General features: G+C 35.5%; 1 long non-coding RNA gene across 1 annotated transcript; it reads right to left on the reverse strand.

Moving 5' to 3' along the window:
- Nucleotides 1–2,606: 2,606 nt before the first annotated feature.
- LOC145799015 (uncharacterized) lies at nucleotides 2,607–5,684 on the reverse strand. The gene is made up of 2 exons (XR_014340989.1): nucleotides 3,779–5,684; nucleotides 2,607–3,436 (listed from the first exon to the last, which is right to left on the reverse strand). It is a non-coding gene; the product is annotated as an uncharacterized LOC145799015 (long non-coding RNA).
- Between the last annotated feature and the right edge of the window lie 10,399 nt (nucleotides 5,685–16,083).

Here is a 16,083-nt window from a genome sequence, read left to right on the forward strand (position 1 = left end):
AAGTTTGTTAATTTGAATTGTGGACAAATGTTTGCTATGCCATATAGTTGGGCCTAAGGCCATCTGCTATGAATGAAAGAATGAATGGGCCGAAGGCCGTCTGACATGAATGATTGGGCCTAAGGCCGTCTGCTATGAATGAAAGAATGAATGGGCCGAAGGCCGTCTGACACGAATGATAGTCTGATACGAATGATAGTCTGACATGAATGATAGTCTGACATATGAATGATAGGACCAAAGGCCGTCTGACATGAATGATAGTTTGGTATGAACGAGTGGGCCAAATGCTGCCGGATATGAACGATTGGGCCGAAGGCCGTCGGATATGAACGATTGGGCCAAAAAGGCCGTTAGACATGAATGGATGGCCAAAGGCCGTCGGGTATGAGTTAATTGGGCCTAAGGCCGTTTGATACGTCTAGAACTTTAGTCGATTGATACATTAAATAGAAACATGAATTGGGCCCAAGGTCGTCCGATGTAACTGTTTCAAAGATTGTTCATGTATCTTCCTTATTTGATATTATTCACTAGACTTTCGCTCACGCTCATTCATGTCTATGTAGGTGAGCCAAGGAACGTCCAAACCCAGCCTCGATGAAATATGTAAGAAACAGTCAAGGTTTTGAAGAGTCAACCCATACGTCTCACGTACGAGACTTATTTTCGCCCTTTTGCTATTTTGTTACATTTTGTTATGTTGGCGAGAATGTTGGATTACCTTTGTATATAAGTTTTGGTTAGGCTGACTAAGACTTGAATGATCCTGTGTATGTACAGAACTTTGTGTTGTTATCCCTTTGATGTGAGTTATTAACAGGTATATATATATGGACTGTTATGATGTGCCACGTAAGCACAGCTCTATGGACAAAAATTTTACATTTGCTTCCGTTTGGCCCCTTTACTCTGATGAGTTATGTCTTGTTTGGTTTGAGGCCATAGGTAATCCCTTGATTATTGGCCGGTTGTGTCCTTAAACCATAGGGGCGGGTTCGGGTTATGACAATAACACACGCAGTCATTTTCTTTGACCTTTCATAGAAACACAAAGTAAGGTTATACTATCATCATCATATATTGGTCATTTGAACCAGGACAATCCTCAAAAGATGAGAACACGATCATGACGAACATTATTAGAATCTTTTATGTGCAAAGGCTAACTTTTAGACCTCTAGAAAATGTGTATGGAATGAGATAAAAAATTCAGCAATCCTTCATTCTTTCAAAGTAAAGAGAATCCACGCCGAATGATCAAATTGATTTTTTACAAAACACAAATTTTGAAAAACCAATGAAGAACACAGGATTCATTTTGAAAAAAATGAGAGAATTAATCAATGAGCAAAATCCCTAAAGACTTTCTAAGGTATTCAAACCTAAGTGGATCTAGAGGTTTAGTGAAAATATCGTCCTTTTAATTCTTGGTAGAAACATAGTCAAGAACAATCAATCCTTCTTCAACTAACTCACGAATAAAATGATGACGGATGTCAATGTGTTTTGTGTGTGAGTGTTGAACAGGATTTTTGAAAATGTTGATAGCACATGTGTTATCACAAAAGAGAGTGAGTTTTTGTTGGTCCAAACCATAGTCATGAAACATTTGCTTCATCTAGAGCATTTGTCACAGTAACTTCCAGCTGCAATGTATTCTGCTTCGACGATGGAAAGAGAAATGGCATTTTGCTTTTTTCTATGCCAAAACACCAAGTTGTGACCCATGTAAAAAAAAAAACCCCAGATGTGTTTTTTCGATCATCGGCACATCTTGCCCAATTAGCTTCAGAAGAACCAATAATATCAACAGAGGAGTCAAAAGAGTACCAAATCCCGAATCCTAGAGTTCCATTCACATATTTGATGATGCGTTTGACGGTAGATAAATGAAACTTTTTAGGACAAGACTGATATCAAGCACAAACCCCAACACTAAAAAAGATATCTGGATGACTCGTTATGAGATAAAGCAAACTTCCTATCATGTTTCTATATAGAGTGAGATCAACATCTTGACGGGTATCATCTTTCAACAACTTAACACTAGTGCTCATAGGTGTCCGTGTATGCTTAGTGGACTCAAGACCAAATTTAGATACAAGATTTTTGGCATATTTGGTTTGAGACACAAACATTCCATTAGACAGTTGTTTGCTTTGAAGACCCAAGAAGTAAGAAAATTCTCCCATCATACTCATTTCAAATTCATGTGTCATGCATTCAAAAAAATAAGTGACAAGAGATTCCGAAGTTGATCCAAACACAATATCATCTACATACATTTGGGCAACAAGGATGTGATCCTTGGTTCTTTTAACAAACAAATTTTTGTCTACTCCACCCCTTTGAAATTTATTATCAACAAGAAAAGATGTCAATCTCTCATACCAAGCTCTAGGGGCCTGTTTCAGACCATAAAGAGCTTTGTCTAATTTGTAAACATGGAAAGAGTGATGTGCATTCTCAAAACCTTTAGGTTGTTCAACATAAACTTTTTCTTTGAGAAATCCATTCAAAAAAGCACTTTTGACATCCATTTGATACAATTTGAACCCAAGGTAGCAAGCAATGGCAAGAAGAATTCTAATAGATTCAAGATGTGCAACAGGGGAAAACGTTCCATCATAATCCAATCCCTCAACATGAGTATATCCCTGAGCTACCAACCTAGCCTTGTTTTGAATTTCAGTACCATTTTCATCAAATCTATCACATTAGAATCTTTAGGTTTAGGAACAAGAGTCCAAACTTTGTTTCGCTCAAATTGACCAAGTTCATCATGCATAACATTTATCCAAAAAATCATCATGTAAAGCTTTTTTCACATTTTTAGGTTCAATCATCGACACATAAGAAAAATGAGATATCTCTTCCCGAAGCTTTTTTCGGGTTTTTATCTGGCATGTGACATTACCTATTACTTGTTGCACAGGATGATTAAGCTTTACCCTTGATGGTCCAAAGTTGGACATGCCGATGATTCAAGACAAACTTCATTTTGAACTTCTTCATTTTTCCTCATGAATTGAATCTTCCACACTTTCTTTGTTGGGCATTTGAGTCTCTCTATGCTTAGTTGATGAGATGTCGTATATGAGATCTCCAATTTGCATTATATCTTCACATTGACCTGTGGAACTTCCTGCATCATCTACAATCACATTAATAGATTCCATAATAGTCGATGTGCGAGAATTATAAACACGAAAGGCACAACTTGTAGTGGAATAACCAAGAAAAATACCTTCATCGCTCCTGGAATCAAACTTACCCAATTGTTCTCTATCTTTGTAGATGTAACATTTGCTTCTAAAATTTTTGAAATATTTGACATTTGGTTTTACTCCTTTCCATAGCTCATAAGGAGTGTGCAAAGTTCTAGGCCTCAAGTACACATGATTCATGACATAGCAAGGAGTATTGATAGCTTCTGCCCAAAATTTGAGAGAGAGTTTCTTGTTAATGAGCATGACCCTAGCCATTTCTTGAACAACACAAATTTTCCTCTCAACTACTCCATTTTGTTGTGGAGTAATAGGAGTGGAAAATTCATGTTTCATACCATGCAAATCACAATAATCCAAAAAAGAGCTATTTTCAAATTCACGACCATAATCCGTTCGAATTCTTATGATTTGCCCAATAGACCACCCTTGTTCATTTTGAATTCTATGGACCAACAATTTAAAAGCCTCCAAAGTTTCAGATTTTTCTTTCAAAAACATTGCCCAAGTAAAAGCGGGAAAAATCATCAACAGTTAAGAAAATATACCTTTTGCCTCTAATGCTTTCAGTTCGTTTTGGCCCCATCAAATCCATGTAAACAAGCTCAATGGGGTGCTTAGTTGCCAAACGATTCATCTTTTTATGAGGAGCTTTGGTTTGCTTGCCCAACTGGCATGATCTGCACACGGTGTTGGTTGGTTTTTCCAATTTAGGAATGCCTCAAACAAGTTCCTTGTTGGCCACTTTAGCTAGATCTTTGAAATTAATGTGACCAAGACGTTGATGCCAAAGATCAACATTACTTATAATGGCAAAATGACAAGTGAGGTCATTTGTGGAATATGAATTCCATAGCAATTGTTAAATGTGCGAATTCTATGAATCACGGTATTTCATTGTAAATCAAAAATTTGGCGTTTGTCTTTTGAAAATAAAACATCATGATGTGAATCACACATTTAACTAATACTAATCAAATTTGCCTCGAGTTCATCCACATGTCACAACCCAAACCCACCCCTATAAGTTTAGCATCGTAATCGGCCAGTCATTCGTAGATTACCTATGGCCTCAAAGACAAAATTTCAAAATATTTAAAGAATATCAAGGCCTGAAGCGAAAGCAAAACAAAAATAATAATGTCCATTGAGCTAGCGTACATGATCAACTATAGTAATTAAAACATTCTTAACACACTTTTATATATACATGTACGAAGACATATTTTATATCTCACACACTACATGAAGGACTTTTAACAAAATAAAAAGATTAACCCAAGCCTGACAAAATAAAACAAAGCCTCTACACAGAGGCACTTCTTGGGTGGCTTGACAAAAAGGTGGACTTCGGGGCAACTCTAATGTTGATCCTCTAATTGCTCACCTACACATATATTTTAAGAGTGAGCTAACGCCCAGTGAATAACACCAAAGTAAAGAGGTTATACGAATGAGATTTTTAATTAAGTAATTCATATTTATACTTAATACATGTAAATCCAACTCAGAATGATTTCAAGTCCAATCCATCATGCTCAAGGCGTATCAGAGGGGCAGAACGACCTCGAGTTCAAAATACTCATTCATATAGAATGACCTCGGGTGCAAAATACTCATTCATACAGAACGACCTCAGGTCCAAAATACTTGTCCAATGATATTACAGAATGGCCTTAGGCTCAATCATGACATAGAACGACCTCGGGCCCAATCACATTACAGAACAACCTTAGGTCCATCATTTCCATATTCATATCTATGCACATATTCATATTCACGATCATGATCACATTCATATTCAACGGCCTTAGGCCTATTTCGTGTCCTTGATACACATATCAGACGGCCTTGGGCCCATTTCATATCCTTACAGAACGACCTTTGGTCCATGTAATCAAATATACAGAACGACCTTTAGGCCCATTTCATATTCATTCAAAACAACCTTTGGTCCAATCAGGTGATTTCACACTTGTCAATTTCATTATAGTCTTGCACAATCAAACGAATAGAATGCTCATTCATAATTCGAATTCACAAGTCCAGAACACTTACACATGAGCAGTATTTAAAAATAGCATATATGAGCATATCTTTACTAAAGTATTGCTCACAGTGTTTAGATGTCTGGTTCACCCTTGTAGTTGACCCTACACAATTCATAATACATATAAAAATCGGGTCACAATACAATTTATTCCGTTCTTAACTCATTTAGTTCTGTTAGGCTTCTTTCTTACTCTTTTAATTCATTTATAATGCTCAATGTATGCCTAAGAGTGCTTAAAAATAAAAGAGAAAGGAAATCGGAACATGAAACAACTTTCAAAGTTTTTTGAAATAGGGCTCTTCGCTCGAGCGCCACATTGGCCGCTCGAGCAGACCCCTTTGTCTGCAAAAATATTGGTTGCTTGCATTCTAGGCTCGAGTAGCAACTTCTCCACTCGAGCGATGAAGTCGATTTATGGGTTTTGTAGAATGTTGTTTATGCTTCAAAACATAACTTTAAATGATACAACTTACATGTTTTGTTCTATATATAAACCATACAACTTCTAACATGATATAATGCCAATTTCACAAGATTTGAGACTCAAATCTCCAAGGATTCATCATACAAGCCCAAACTATTTCAAATTCATTTCCATAACTTCATAACTCATGCACATAAATTCTACATTTTCATGGATTGTGCATGCATGTGAAACGTAGACTCTAATTTCATCTCAAATGGTAGAAATGACACTCAAATTCATAAGATTCAACAAAATTATGTATGCATATGTGATCTGGTGCCAAATTCTCCATGTTTCAAAAATCATCTTTCTTTATTTTATGAAACATAAATTGAAACTATAAAGCCCTTTCAAAAATATTTGCATGTATGAAATTTAATTCAAAATCAAACTAATCTTTGATTCTCAAATATAAATTATAATTTATTTCCATATTTGTCCAAATTTAAATTTAATTCATGTTCTTTATTTCAAGCCCAATTCCAAACTCACAAATTCTAAAACATGAATTGAACTTTCAAAATAATTTCAAGACTTGGGTTCATACATGACTTGTCTAAACACACACAAACTCTTAAATAATCAAGAAAATATGATCAATTTTAAAACATTTATATCAAAACTCCTTTAATGTAAAAATTAAACTCATTGTTCACAAACTCATAATTTGCCAAAGCTTAGTTCTTATTTCATCAAAATATGAAATCAATTCCAAGAAATCTATGCTGCATATAAGTTTACATCTCACATATATCAAGGTTTCCAAACCCAAGCTCAAATGAAGAATTACAATTATTTCCATATTGATTAACCTTAACCATGTTCATGAATTAATTCTTTAATTTCTCCAAATTACATGCATGTAAAAATAAGACTTAAATTCATATAAGATATGCAAAATCAAACCCAAAATAATTAATTTCTAAGTTAATTTCCATAATCATGAACCTAACTCATTTGCATGGGTCAAATCTTTAATAAATCCTTATTGCATGTAATTTATAGAACTCAATTCAAGAATAATTCTATAGATTGAACCCAAATTTAACAAATTTAAAGAATTATAACTCATATTTTTTAACCTAACTTGATTTAACATACAAATCCAATTTCTATCAATTTATAATTAATCCTTAAATCTTTATTTTTAATCTTCTCAAAATCCATCTTGAATTAATTTTTATCTAAATTAAATAAACAACACTAAAAAGAGGATGAAATTTCGTACCTTCGGATGATTTTGTCGTAATTTTTTGGCTTGACTCAAGGCATCCTACGAAGCCCCTCTTCTTTCTTCTCTCTCGCTCAACTCTCTCTCTCTCTCTCTCTCTCTCTCTCTAACACTCTCATGTTTCTTTTCCAGCACAATACAAATAAAATGACCCTCCCCTTGCCTCAACAAAACAATTGAACACAAAGCACATCTAGCTCTTGATGATGCAACACGTGTACCCAGGGCTCCACCACAAACATATAGATGTACACCCTTCTCTTTTCTTTTAAGGAAAATGTCTCGTAGCTCAAATTTTGTGGCTCAAAAGTGGCTCAAATGGCCAAAACGACGTCGTTTTGGTCATTTTTATGTTGTTCTGTACTCAAAACTACGTAGCATTGTCGTTCTTTTAATTAAATGAATAGAATTAGTTTAACTCTTAATTACACATTAGCTTAATTAAATATCACTTGGTCATAATTAATCATAACTAATTACACATCTCACATAATTTAATTAGTCTAATTTGACTACCATTATAGCCCAATTAATTATATTTAATTTTACGAATCTGAATTAGATTTTTAGTCAAATTTTCAAAAATCTCCAAATGTTAAATTAAACTTATTACCATCCTCAATTTTGGTTTCTCATATCGTTAAAGCCTTTAATTTCAGATCAAACCCAAAATCTCCGTCAATAAATTGCATATTCAATTGAACACCTCATAGATAAATTTAATTCATAATAATCTAAATTTTCAATCTTCATAACTTAATCAACTCAAATTCGGACCCAATTAATAAAATCTCAATTTTATTAAACTGAATCGAGTATTAATTAAACTCCCAAATGGGTCCGTATTTAAAATTAAACTAATTAATTTCGCTTCCTTAAGCCATTTGGACCTTAATTTCCAATTTCAAAATAAATTGTTATTAAAATCAAATGCGAATCAGACTCCAAAATTCCCATATATCCCAACTTACATTAGAGTAATCACCAATTAGAATCCAAATCTCCTTTATCAATTAAACATAAAATCCTATACATGGTGAGGTTGGCTTAATCTAAGATTTATGCTAATTAAACTCAATTAATTCATTACGAATCGTAATTTTGCCAAATTTTACTATAGGCTTTAAAAATCAAACTAAACACAGATGTGAAATCAGTTTTGGGTTCTAGCATCTCTAAGGCTATAAATTTTCAATTCAAGGTTCCAATTGCAACAGATTTTTCTACACCCAGCAGTTATAAATTCATAATCACATAAGAACTCACATAATTAAACATACAAATTCATATCAAATACATAATCACATGCGTAATTAAATTTATTACAGGTTGGTTTATCACACCACAAGTAAAACATTATCAAGTTTTGGTAATCTTGGAACACTTATAAATCCCTTACCGTTGATCTTAGAAGTACTACCATCTCCAAATGTGACATGACCTCCTTCAAATTTATCAATTGTGGTAAAAAAAGATTTGTCACCGGACATATGACGTGGAAAACCGCTATCAAGATACTATATACTAGTGTCATGGGCCTTAAGAGCGGTGTGAACCACAAAACATGATAGGTCACTCCATCTAATCCAAACTACCCTAGTTTTGTTATGAGGAGTTTTGACAAAATTATGTTTTGACATAAAAGGTTGTCTCCTCACCCAAGAAGTGCTGAATTTTATGTCACCTCTTTTAACGAAACCATACAAATCAAAACAATAAGGGCGTATGTGACCAATTTTACCACAATGATGACAAGCAAACTTGTCATTTTCCTTTTTAGGAACCTGAGGAACAAAAGGAGTTGTGAAAATTTTACCTTTTTGCGGCGACAAAGCCTTGCACTCCTTGAGCATTTGTTGATATTGAAGACTTTGATTCAGAGTTGACACCTTTGATATAGCCTAGATCGCTCTTATCAAACCCCATTTGTTGAGCACAAAGGGCTTCATTCAAGTTCTTTGAGCTGGTGTTCCAAAGCTTGAGAGTAGTATTGGCTTCTATCAGTTCCGGTTCCCTTTTGCACATTTTTCTTCAAGATCATTTATTGATTTTTCACTTAGCTCCACCTCATGAAAAAGAATGCAAATTCTCTTTCTTAGATCATCGTGAGCACTAAGAAAATAATTTCTTTCGTTCTCACAAGTTTTGAGTTTGTTAATCAATGAGGCTTTGTCCATGATAAGGATCCTCATTTTTGCTTTAACCCTATCAAGTTTTTCCTTCAATGAATCTTTTTCTTCCTCACATTTCTTCAAGTTCGTTGTAAGTAGGGCTGCAAATCAATCGAGTTATTCATGAACAAGCTCGGCTAGACTCGTTAAGGGCTTGGCTTGGCTTGGTTCGTTTAGTAAACGAGACATGCTCGAGCTCACATAAGCTCAGCTTGACTCGTCAAGCTTGGCTCGTTTATTTTTATTTAAATTATATAAGAAATATATTATTTATATATTAAATAATATAAATAATATTAAAAAAATTATCGAGTCGAGTTGAGCCAAGCCGAGCCGAGCCGAGCTCAAGCTCAATAAACGAGCTCGAAAAGTAAACGAACCGAGCTCGGGCTCAGCAAAGCTCGGCTCAGCAAAGCTCGGCTCGACTCGGTTCGTTTCGTTTGCAGCCCTAGTTGTGAGTATGAAATTTTGCTTTATAAGATTGCATCATTCCTTGTACATCTTCTCATAGGTCTCTTGAAAATTTTTTCCTCACTATCAGAGCTTTCCTCATGGATTGTGTCAGAGTTTTCACTAAGAAGATCAGTCCTAGCGACCAATGCTTTTTCATTTGAAGAAGACAAGGTTGCATGGAACGCCATGAATGAACTTCCTCCATCTTTCTTGTTATCCGACTCGTTTTCATCATCTCAAGCAACTGCAAGCACTTTCCTCCTGTTTTTCTTAGAAGGACACTCAAGAGCAATATGACCAAAACCACCACATTCACAACACTTAACTTCTTGAAATCTAGTTCCTGATTTTTTAGATTTTACAAAATTTTTGAATTTCTCATTCCCTTTTTCCTTGGAAGTTGAATCCTTAAGATTTGGCAATTTCTTTCTCAGAAATTTTTTGTATTATTTTGTAAACAGTGCCAACATCTCAGATTCAAATTCATCATCAACATCAGGTTTAATTACATCCTCATTAGTGCTTTTGAAAGCAAAAGCATCTTTTTGTTTTTTCTTTGAAAAAAGATTTGACTAATAGGTTTGTAAATTGTCAATCAGCTGATCTAGCTCCAGGGTGTCAATGTTTTGTTGAAAAGACAAATCACACTACCACAGCTTTGTTGAAAACAAAAAACAAGCGACCCACTCTGATCTTAATTGAAAAATTATAGCCCCATGATCTTGTAAATATTGATTTAAGAGTTTTAAATCAATCAAGCACAACAATAAAATAAAGGACAACAACCAAACAAAAACACAAGAATTTTACATGGAAAAATCACAGTTAGAATCCTCCAATAAGTGATTAAAAAACTGGCCCTCGACCACAATAACAATTCACTAAGAAGAAGAGTAATACAAGAGATTTCTTACAACGACCAATCCAAACACACACACTTGCTCGAGACCTCCAAGCAGCTGAACTCTGTCTTTCTATTTGTGGACATCCGCCTTCACAAAGAGATGTCGAATCTACGACTAACTCACACCCTAAGATCACTCACAAGTTGTTGGTGAATAGATTTAGACTTGATGATTTCATGAAAGAACAAATGATTATGAATCATCAAACAAACATAAGAGAAATATACAATGAAACCTCACTACAGTATTCTCTCATAATACAAACTAAAGATATAGGCTCAAGGGTTAAAACAAGACATTTGAACGAGCCTGCTATAAATAGGCAAAACATCTTCGCGGGCACAACCATCTTGGTCGCGGGCGCGAGATCCCTTCGCGGGTTATAAATAGATTTTTAGAGACAAAAATATGTGGTTGCAAAAAGTTTTGGTTTTGAGACAACTAAAATTTGTCTCTAAATGTCTATTACAACTCTACGGTAAAAAATTAGTTTTTCAAATAGCAAAAGTTGGTCTCTAAAAGTTATAATTTTTTTGAAACAACTAAAATTGGTCTCTAAAAATTTGATAATATATATATATATATATATATTGGCTTTTTGGTTTTATCAAATTGCTCATAATTCAAAAGCAAAAGCAAAAGCAAAACCAGCTTCTATCATCATATAGCTAAAGCAAAGTGCTCTTCTAATTCCTCTACATACTCACAAAGCATAATATTGTTCATCTCAAAAAATTTAATCTAACATTTCAACCTCATAATTTCAATGACAATTCAGTTCATTAATTGATATAACTTATCAATACAATTACATCATTACAATCGAAATATAAAATAAATAAATAAAAACAAAACAAAGCAAACAAACAAAAAAACAAAAACAAATAATGATTACATTATTAGTGTAGTTATTCATAATATGAACAAAGTTGTATAGGTTTCTGAGCCAAAAAAAAGAAGAAGAAAAAAAAAATTGGCAAAGAATAACTGCTTCCATTTTTTGTTTCCTTCACTGAGATGTCTCTCAATATCAAGGCTCCATCTCAAGACCACGACATATATCACCATCCAACTCGGCCAATTGGGAAGATGAAAATATATACACAAACCAAGAAGCAATACATAGCTAATCAACTCAATTCTTTTCTGGATCCACTTTATCTAAGAAATTTTCGTAAAAGATATAACCATGAAACACAAGAGACTTGAATTATATACTTGGAAACTACATTTGGTTGATATATTGCTGCATTGAATTTTATTTAAAGAATATTGAATTTTCTTGGGTAAAATAGTGTTTACAAAGTTTCATATAGCATCTAATGCATGGTATGAAGTTTTATACAAAGTTATATGTTAAACTCTGTTAGAATAGTAGAGAGAGAAAATAATATGTATTGTATTGAATTAATAATTTTACAGTACAAAGCTATGGGTATATATATAGGACTATGTAGGAGTGTTGTACAAAGGAAAGGGAAAGAATAAGGTAGGGAGAGAATAAGGTAAGGAAAGAATAAGGTAGGGAAAGAAAAAGGCAAGATTTGAACATACCTAATAGGGAGGAGCCTATAATCTAAATATGGAATACAATACAAAGAATAATATATACATATATAATATGTTAATTATATACATATATAATATATTAATATATTTCATATATTAACATCCCCCCTCAAACTCAATGTGGCAAGGTAGAAAGCAACTTGAGTTTGGAAACCAAATCTTGGAAACGTCCCGGTGGATGGGTCTTGGTGAAGATGTCAGCAATCTGATCAACAGTGGAAATAGGAAGAAGATGAATAGTGCCTTGAGTAACATGTTGACGAACAAAATGACAATCAATCTCAATGTGTTTGGTGCGATCATGGAAAACATCATTGAGATTGATTGTCATTTTGTTATCCAAATTGATCATGCACCGGTGGATGGAATTTTGTTATCCATGATCGCACCAAACACATTGAGATTGATTGTCATTTTGTTCGTCAACATGTTACTCAAGGCACTATTCATCTTCTTCCTATTTCCACTGTTGATCAGATTGCTGACATCTTCACCAAGACCCATCCAGCGGGACGTTTCCAAGATTTGGTTTCCAAACTCAAGTTGTTTTCTACCTTGCCACCTTGAGTTTGAGGGGGGATGTTAATATATGAAATTTATTAATATATTATATATGTATATAATTAACATATTATATATGTATATATTATTCTTTGTATTGTGTTCCATATTTAGATTATAGGCTCCTCCCTATTAGGTATGTTCAAATCTTGCCTTTTCTTTCCCTACCTTATTCTTTCCTTACCTTATTCTCTCCCTACCTTATTCTTTCCCTTTCCTTTGTGCAACACTCCTACATAGTCCTATATATATACCCATAGCTTCGTACTGTAAAATCATTAATTCAATACAATACATATTATTTTTTTTCTCTACTATTCTAACATGGTATCAGAGCTTAGAGTCAAAATCCTTGATCCTCTTAATTTCGGCAGTCCACAAATATTGCTCCATCCCCTACACCCAGTTTAGCAACACCACGTCTCCATTCTTCTCACCTTGTTATTTCTTTTTTATTGCTTTCTATGGATCGTTCTGATATGGCCCAACCAATTTCCATCATTCTTGATGGTTCTAATTACACCGTTTGGGCTCAAGCCATGTCTAGTTTTCTCAAAAAGAAGTTGTGGCGTCTTGTTACTGGTGATACTGTCAAACCTGTCAAAAATACTGATGAACTTGCCTCTAAATATGAAGAACGACTTGATGATTGGGATAGTAAAAACCATCAAGCCATCACATGGTGCCGTAATACTTCCATTGTCTCCATTAATCTTCAATTTGGGCGCTTTAACACAGCAAAGGAAATCTGGGATTTTCTAAAGACTCGTTATAGCACCACTCCTCTTGCTTACCAATATCAACTTCTTAGCCAACTGCAACACATGCAACAAGAGTCCGGTCAATCTATCAATGTTTTTCTGTCCCAGATGTATGCTGTTTGGGATCAACTGTCTTTGTTTGAACCTAAATGGAACTGCAAGGAAGATGCTAGTCAGTTCTCTACATATCGAGATGAACAACGCTTGATATCCTTTCTGATGGCCCTTCGGGATGATTTTGAACTTGTTCGAGCTTCTCTTCTCCATCGTCATCCGCTTCCAACCTTAGAACATGCCATCTCCGATCTCCTTTTTGAAGAAACTCCTCTTGGCTCTCTCAAAACTCCACAGACTCACAATGTTCTTGCTATTTCTCATCAGCCTGGCAAATCATCCGTTGCACAATCATGTACTTATTGCCATAACTCCAATCATAGTTTACTTACATGTCCAATCCGGATTTGTAAGTGGTGCAACAAAACTGGTCCTGGCCACTATCAGAGTGACTGTTTCAAAAATCCCAATCGCCAACCTCATGACAGTCGTTCTAAAGGAGGTCAATCTCGATCCCATTACTGCTATCGGCCCGCTGCCCATTCTCATTCTGTTGTTGTTACTACTGCCACATCTTCCTCTGATGTTGCTCCTCTTGTGCACAACCAAACCTTCACACTTCATGACATTGAATCCATAGTCAAACAAGTTTTCTCTACTTCTGGTACACCCTCTACTGCTCTGTCAGTCACCTCAGGTACCTCCTCATGGTTCTTTTATTCTGCTTGTTGCAATCATATGACATCGGATTCTACTATTTTCTCTTCTACTATGTCTGTATCTAATATTCCTACCATTTATACTGCTGATGGCTCTCCCATGCCTGTTAACCATATAGGCCATGTCTCTACTTCTACTGTTTCCCTTCCTAGCACTTATTTAATTCCGCATCTTACTCTCAATCTAATCTCTATTGGGCAACTTTGTGATGTTGGTCTTACTGTTCTTTTCTCTTCCTCTGGTTGTGTTGTGCAGAACCCCCGGACGGGCCAGACTCTTGGGATCGGCCATAAAAATGAACGTTTATACGAGCTCATTCATCTTCACATTCCATCTCAACTTTCTTATTCTACAGTCGCCGCCTCCACTAGTTGTACTCTCGATCTTTGGCATTCCCGTCTCGGCCATGTGTCATTCAGTCGTTTACGTAGTTTAGTGTCAAGTGGTCAGTTAGGTCATGTTACAAATAATTCAGTGGATTGTTTATCTTGTCAACTTGCCAAACAACCATCTTTACCATTTAATAAAAGTGATTCTATGTCCCATGCACCTTTTGATCTCATACATTCTGATGTTTGGGGGCCTTCACCACATCCTACCATGGGGGGATCTAGGTATTTTGTAATTTTTGTGGATGATTTTACTCGCTTTACATGGTTATTTCTAATGAAAAATAGTTCTGAATTACAACAATATTACTATGATTTTGCTAATATGGTCAAGACACAATTTTCTCGCACCATCAAAATTTTTCGTGCCGACAATGCCCAAGAATATAAAGAAACTATTTTTTTAAAATTTCTCCGTCAACATGGTACACTCCCTCACTCTTCTTGTCCTGGCACATCTCAGCAGAATGGTCGTGCTGAGCGTAAACATCGTTACCTTCTTGACACTGTTCGTACTCTTTTAATATCTGCCTCTTGTCCAGAGCGTTTTTGGGGAGAAGCAGTCCTCACTGCTGCTTACACTATTAATCGTGTTCCATCTCTCATCATCAACAATCAAACTCCATATGAGTGTCTCTATGGTAAGTCCCCGGCTTATAATCATCTTTGTGTTTTTGGTTGTGCATGTTTTGTCCTATTACAGCCCCATGAACGTAACAAATTAGAACCTCGAGCTCGTCTTTGTTGCTTCTTGGGATATGGCATTGAACACAAAGGTTATCGTTGCTGGGATCCCATCTCTAAACGTCTTCGTGTCTCTAGACATGTGGTCTTTTGGGAACATAAAATGTTCTCTTCCATGTCTCCATTCCACAACTCTGATTCTCCCACTACACCTTTCTTTACTAATCCTTCTATTCCTCTATTTTCTGACAATGAGCTTGATACAGATGCTACTAATGAGCTTACCACCGGTCCACTCCCCTCTACAGAGTCTGGCTCTGCTGATGGTCCTACATCTCCATCTCCTATTCCTAGTCCTCCTGCTTCCCTTGAAGTCCCTACCTCTACTGATCCTCCAGAACTTCCCGCTGAATCTTCTGTGCTTCCTACTACATCTCTTCGTCAATCTACTCGGGTAAAAGAACCTTATGTCTTGCTTCGTGACTATCATTATTATTCTACTAATTTCTTTCAACATGAACCAAACTCTTATCGTGAGGCTAGTACTAATCCCCTTTGGCAGCAAGCAATGACAGAAGAGTTACAAGCCTTGGACCGAACTGGTACATAGGAGTTGGTTGACCTTCCTTCTAATAAGCCTCTGGTTGGTTGTAAATGGGTCTACAAGATTAAGACACACTCAGATGGGACCGTCGAACATTATAAAGCCCGTCTGGTTGCTAAGGGCTTTACACAAGAATATGGAATTGACTATGAAGAAACCTTTGCACCTGTGGCTCGTCTCACCTCTGTTCGAAGTTTAATTGTTGTTGCTGCCATTCAAAAATGGACATTAT

This window comes from Camellia sinensis, chromosome 9 (assembly GCF_055761805.1).
Source record: "Camellia sinensis isolate YWXY chromosome 9, ASM5576180v1, whole genome shotgun sequence".
NCBI lineage: Eukaryota > Viridiplantae > Streptophyta > Magnoliopsida > Ericales > Theaceae > Camellia > Camellia sinensis.